The following is a 7,043-nucleotide window of genomic DNA, read 5'->3' as shown; positions in this document are numbered from 1 at the left end:
CATGCATTCAATTGCCACCATTTAGAGCACACCACTATGAAATCAAACCACAAACCATTCAAATGCTTCCTAACTATCATGGACTTCCAAGTGAAGAACCTTACAAGCATTTGGATGAGTTTCTTGAAGTATATTCCACCGTAAAATATACGGACATGCCGGAAGAGATCTTAAGGCTTAAAATTTTTCCATTCACCCTTAAAGATAAGGCGAAATATTGGTTTAACAATCTTAGGCCTTTTTTAATAACTTCTTAGGCAAAAATGCAACAAAAGTTCTTGAAGAAGTACTATCTGGTTTCTAAGACCAGTGCCACGAGAACTTTAATTCGAGAATTTTTACATGGGGATGGAGAAACATTTCATGAGGCATGGGAACGCTTTAATGAATTGCTTAGGAAGTGTCCACATCATGACATGCCCAAATGGCAATTAGTTTAATATTTCTTTAAGAGCTTATCGGATAATTACAAGGGCATGGTTGATGCTTCCATGGGTGGCTCTTACATTGATAGGCATGAGGATGACAAGTGGCGTCTTTATGAGAGTATGAGTGAAAATTCTTTGCATCGTACTTTATCTTCAAAGAATGGTAGAAATTCTAGTGGTAGGAAGAGTGTTGGCTTACATCAAGTCGACCACTCCAATGAAATTGCCGCCGAAATGAAATCATTATCTCAAAAGTTTGATCAATTTTTGATCAACCAAAACTCGGCGAATCAAGTATCTTCCTTCCCTAACCATTCTCATTATGCACCTAATAAGACATGTATGACTTGTTCAAGTGTTTTACATTCTACTTCCAATTGTCCCCATGGACATGTGTGGTGTGTCGCCACACCACAAGCTTAAAGAGTGTGCATTAAAGCGAGGGCCAAGTTTTATATTTGTAGAAGCCACTACTACCTTCACTAAGAATATAGTTAGGGTGAGTAGGGATCGTCCCAAGGGATTGAAGTCATACATGGTTGTGTAATCGCTATTAGGGTTAGTAAGTCAAGTGATCAAATAAATGGTTGGTTGGTTGATTAAACTAGAGAGCAAACTAAACTAAATAATTGAATGCAACAAAGACTAAGTAAGAGAGAGAGAGTTCTTGGGGTTCAGAGGTCACCACCAAACAATGCTTTTCTACACCCTTAACAAGTGACTAATGAGGGAAATGTATGTTGCAAGGGAAATGTATGTGTGTGTGTGTTTGGTTGATGCAACTAGTAAGGGTGACCGATTAAGCATATATTGTCTAATCAACATGTGAAAAGCACAATATATCTAGCAATTAAGTATATATTGTCTAAATAGCATGTGAAAAGCACAATATATCTAGCAAGTCATTAATCCTTTCATTAAGCTCATAAACCAAACACACCACAAGGTTAGAGACATATGCTTCTTGCATTTAAAAGTATAGAACATCAAACAACAAGCATAGATTGTCCTCCCATCTAACAACTATGCTACCCCTACACTACAAATAAACTAAAGGCATGAAATTAAACTAATTAAGCTAAGGGAGAGGCACAATCCATCAAGAAATGAGCATGAACCATCTAGAAAATCACAAGAGCATTCCATTAAGCACTATGTTTTGACAATCTCTAAATCTATAACATCAATACACATAGACATGCATCAATAATACAAGAAATAGGGACAACACACGAACATCTATTCTAGCATACATAGACATATGGATAGAATGAAATGATCAATTGGAAGCATTAAACCACATAAATCATTGAATAAACAAGATCTATATATATAAAAGTGTCAAAACATGTGTTATAACACTAATCCCTCAATAATACACAAAATAAAGATGTAGAAAGCATGCTTGGGGCTAACTCTAGCCCCAAGAGGATGTCTAGCCACTCATGGTAATGTTACTCCGACCCTCAAGGGCTAACTCCATGGAAGAAATCTGCTCCTTGTTGATGAAGAACTCCCCCCCCCCCTTGTGTCTCTAGCCTCCTCCTTCTTTTCTTCTACACTAAGAATTGCCTCTAAGGTTGTATCTCTAATTCTCCAAGAAAGCTCCCCCAAAAAGTGCATCATATTCCTTATATAGGTAGGTCAAATAACACACAAAATGAGCTGGGGTCATGCAAAGAATATTCCCCAATGATTGGATACAAGACAACTTGAATGAGCTGGCTTTTTAACCTTTTTGCACTGGAGGAAGTTCGATCGATCGAACCTTGGACTTGGATCGATCGAACTTGGCTGAGATCTATCAAACTTAGGCTGGATCGATCTTCAATGGTTGTGCATTTTGGATAAAAACAAATCTAGGATATTTTGAAGATATTTTTGAAAAAAGGACGAAAGTGGTTGGTAGGGTGGTACAACTAGATAAGATCAATCATTTGGATAAGGACAAAGTAGTTCAATCGATTGAAGAATGGTGTTGGATCGATCAAACTTTTGAGATCTCTAAAAATGTGACGGACCAAGTTTTTCAACCCGATGTGTCAGTGATGAACCGAAAGATGACCAGATAACGGATCCAAAATGTGGAAGTGAAAGACAAAACAATGGTCTCTAGAGATACTATATGGCTCTAAGACACCACTATGACCCTCAACGAGGTCCCGAAACCCAAAGGAATCAAATGCGGAAGCAACGTTTCAAAAATGAATAAGAATGAACCTAGGGGAAAAATTGTCATTTCTAGGTTAAAAGTGGGTGCCACCGAGCACATCATTGGAAAGACAATGAAAAATTAATGAATTTAGACTTGAGAATCACTTGATTCGGAGTCCGGATGAAGAAGATATGGCTAACGGAAGAAGAAGGGGCAAAACGGTCCAAAAGAGGCAACCCTTGAACATCTAACCGGTTAGGAGACCTTCCTAATCGGTTAGGAGGCCAAAATTCTTGAGAAATACACTACCCACACTCATCTAACCGGTTATGAAACCCCTCGTAACTGTTTAGATGTGAAGGCGGCAGAATGGGTAGCAAGAAACCCTGGCAGCAGGGGTTTTTTTGGGAAAAATGGAAATTTGAGGGTCAAGATGACATTTTCTGGAAAAACTCAAAGAATAAACCCCCCTCAAAATGAAGTCTTATACGTGAATCTTGCGAAAAATTGAAAAATACGCAATATGAAATGCCCAAAATGCCCTCCCAAGAAAACTGGTCCAGAGGGTCCAAAAAGCTGCTAAATTTAAAAACTGAGAGCTGAACTTCGGATGCGATTTCCGATGCCAAGATGGCATTTTCTGGGAAAACACAAAGAAGAAACCCCCCCTAAAATCACATTTTCTAAGTGACCATGTGAAGAATGGAATTAATTTGTCAAGGTAAAATCCCTAAAATGCCCTCACATCAGATTTGCAATTTAAAATGTCAAAAAGTGTCCAAAGGAAGTTCATTTCATGAAATGGTGTGAATTTTGCCCAAGTGAGCATGCACGCAAATGTATTATGATGAAATAGACGTGCTACAATGGCCTACGGCCTCATGGGACGTCATATGCAAAATATGACCCTTCAATGGATGAAATCCCTTAAGTTCCACATACAAACTATAAAGACAAAGTAGCATACATGGCATATATGTGTCCTTTGCCATTGGCCTCATTACATACATATTCTAAGAGTGTCAAAAGGTGCACTTAAGTGCACACTACGTAACTTAGACAATAAGTACAAGTTTTATCAAAGTAAGCAAAGTAGGACAAGATATGCTAACATACGCATATTATATGTCATCAAAAATACTTCAAGAACTCTAGTAAGTCTAAGAATGTTGTGCGTCCCACACTAAGGCTTCTTTACCTGCAAAACACCCATTAACTTAGGGGTGAGTAAATAAGTTTACTCGTAGGGAATGCATGGGTTTATCTTTGTACCAAGTTACAATCCCATAGCATTTAATTCATGCTATCAGGTGACAATAGAACTTTTAGCATAACACAATGAGATGTAATTTCATAAGGTTAACAACATGGAATTTAAATGCGAAATCAAACCAAAGTGGATACTTGGACGTCACGCCGGATCAAACCGACAATGTGATTACTTTAGGGTTACTAGCCCACTGGTAACCTCCCTATGTGTGCACTAGACTTGTAGAGGGACTTTCTCCCGTACTGGAACCATGCCCTAGCCATTGTCATAACAACGACATCCCCAAGTTTCCAAAATCAACATTTTGTGCACATTACATATATGTATCAACATAACATATATATATACAATGTAAAGCCATCAACATGCACAAATCAATTTTGGAAACACAATACATGCCCTAAGTTCTTAACTAAAATGGCATGAAGAATATTGAATAATCATTATGCAATTTGCCACTAATTACAACAATATCATTCAACAACAAGAACATAGCCTTACAAGTATGATATAAGTTTAAAATCATAATTTGAACAATTAAATAAAACAACTAAATTCCCTAGATTTCACTTCTCATCTAAACATGCTCAATTTAATATATGTTGTAGTACATGTCATGGTTATTATATAAATCACTTCAAAACTTGATTTAAGTTATAGGAGCATATAAATAAAAATTAATTAAATTAATTCTTAATCCCTCTAGATTTTTAAAACGACTCTAATGACCTCAAATTAACATATGTTATGAATTAAGCCATGGTCATGTTATTTATCAAGTTTAAAGTGAATTACATTCAAGTTACAGTTAATCATTTATTTCTCATTTTAATACAAGACAAACATATAACTTAGATATCATTATAGGAACAAATAAAATCACTTGGAAGATAAATGATAACACCCCCTACCTCACAAGAGGATTGTTCCTCTTGAATCCAAGGCAACCAAGCTTAAAAATGAAAAACCAAACAAGGGTTTTGTAGAGGTGAGTGAAAGGGCACCAAAAATGAAGTCAAAGCTACTAATCAAGCTTTTCTCCAATGGTGGCTTCCTTAGGGTTCTTGAGAGGAATGTGATGAATGAATTAAAATGTGTAAACCCTAAGCTAATTTGGTGGGCTTCTCCACTCACTAGGTGCTCCTGCACTACCTCTCACACACACACTAATGCAAGACTAAAGGTGAGTCCTACACTTGTCATGAATCCAAGTAAGCTTCCAAGATTAAATATTAACCCTACACTTGTCAACCATCCATGCCAACAAGTGCACCAATCCTAGGACAAAAAGTGGGTGAATCTCCACCCTCCATGTGTCATGAGATTAAGCCTCCAAGTGGTTTCACTACAAAATCAACAAGTGGCACCATAGGAATATGACACTTGTCACATTTTTCAGAAATTATAAAAAGGTCCTTTTTGAAAATATCTTTCAAATTAATTTGCAAAATGGTCCCTAAGACGAAAAATTATTACTTTACTTAATTACCCAAAAACCCCTCAAGTTATAGATAACTACAAAAAGTCTTATTTTCATGGCTTTTACAAAGAAAGTAAGCATTTAATATGCATTTCTTCAAAAGTAAAAAAGTAGATGTCATGGAATTTAAATATCATGGACGTATGCAAAACTAGAATCAAATCCGAGCACAAAAAATGAGGTTATGCAAGCAAAAGTGAAAAACAAGAAGAGGACGAAATAAGGAAAAGACCAAAAAAGATAATTTTCGAAAAAAGAAAGGACGTAAAATGACAGGGTCATTACAAAAAATGTCATCATGGCTCTGATCCATCTTGAAGTGCTGAGATTGATCATGTTGGATAGATCTAACTTTGATCTGAGATCGATCGAAGATGTTGATTTCCACCTTTTTCTTCCTTTTGCTTCCACTTGGCTCCTTTCTTTGATTCATCTCATAATTGCTTCATTTCTGCTCTTATTTGGCTGAGTTAGCTTATTTTTGGGATAAGTGCCTGAAAATAAAAATAATACGAAATCAATCTAAAATGGTAAAGTAAGATAGATAAGTGTACTAGAATGCCTAAGCTTAAGGGGTTTAAATACGCACTTTTCAGCGCTCACCACACCCCCAAACTTAAATATTGCTAGTCCCTAGCAATGAACTAAAAAGTAAATGAATGAAATGAACAACTATACAACTATGAACTAGAAAACAATAAACGAAAAATGCCACTTTCGTAGGGAACACGATTGCACTTAGCATATGCAACAAGCCTTTTAAACCCCTAGGTTGCCCCTAGTGGACGAGTGAAGTCTCGTAAGAGCTTCCAGAAATGGTACCCACAAACATTAAGCTCATTTTTTTCAAAAGAGGTACCAATATTGCAAACAAGCATTGGGAGAAAACTACCTCGAGTATGCAATGCTTCAAACATTTCTGAGCAATCTCCCAAAATCTCAACATCAAGCAAGCAGGTATGGTCCTCCACACATCAAGAAAATGATCATACAAATCAAAACAACTCTAGAATCCTTTTAAGTGGACCGACATCAAATGTGTTGCTATCTTAGCCAACTAAAGAATTAATCACATCCTTACCCTCAAACTAGCACACAAATCTAGTACCGATCATCAAGACAAAAAGTGAACCTTTTATTAAAGCTTTATTGTTCTAGTGCGCTTATTCTTTTCACTCGATATATATATATATATACGTATTTTTAGGATCAAAGATGGAAGCATGGTGCAATGTAGTGATCTATTAAACTTTCTAGTGATTCATGAGGTCGAACATTAGGTCAATGACTCCCAAACCAGACAGCTTTAGGGCATTAGGTGTTCAAACACCCCTATGAACTTACAAGCTCAAATCAACTACGCTACAAATCAAGACAACCTCCATCTAATCATTTCCCACTTCTCACCTTTTGGGAGAAGTTCTCACTTTTAATTGCTCATTTTTTTTAATTTTTTTAATTTTTTTAATTTTTTTTTTTTTTTGTATGCAAGTTCAATTATTAACCTACAGTTTGGGCCCTCTACCTTTCGGCACGAGAAGTTCAGTGCTTGATGAGGCTAGAATCCTGGCTACTTAGTGAAAAGGGGTTGTTATCCACCTTTATCAAGAATGAAAGCTTTCAATGCACTACTAGCTCAATTGGGATATAACCAATTCAATAATCAACAAAGCATGTACCCCACAAATGAATGTTAGTGTATGACAGTGC

The 7,043-nt window shown here is 36.5% G+C and overlaps 1 pseudogene; it reads right to left on the bottom strand.

The window, feature by feature from the left end:
* Positions 1 to 319: 319 nt before the first annotated feature.
* On the bottom strand, positions 320 to 418 carry LOC132310825 (small nucleolar RNA R71; annotated as a pseudogene).
* Between the last annotated feature and the right edge of the window lie 6,625 nt (positions 419 to 7,043).

The sequence above is a fragment of the Cornus florida genome, unplaced genomic scaffold, assembly GCF_030987335.1.
Source record: "Cornus florida cultivar Cherokee Brave unplaced genomic scaffold, ASM3098733v1 CherokeeBrave_3.0.0_Hap2_Chr05, whole genome shotgun sequence".
Lineage (NCBI taxonomy): Eukaryota > Viridiplantae > Streptophyta > Magnoliopsida > Cornales > Cornaceae > Cornus > Cornus florida.
Note: the sequence above shows the minus strand (reverse complement) of the source record. Positions and strands in the feature narration are given on the sequence as shown.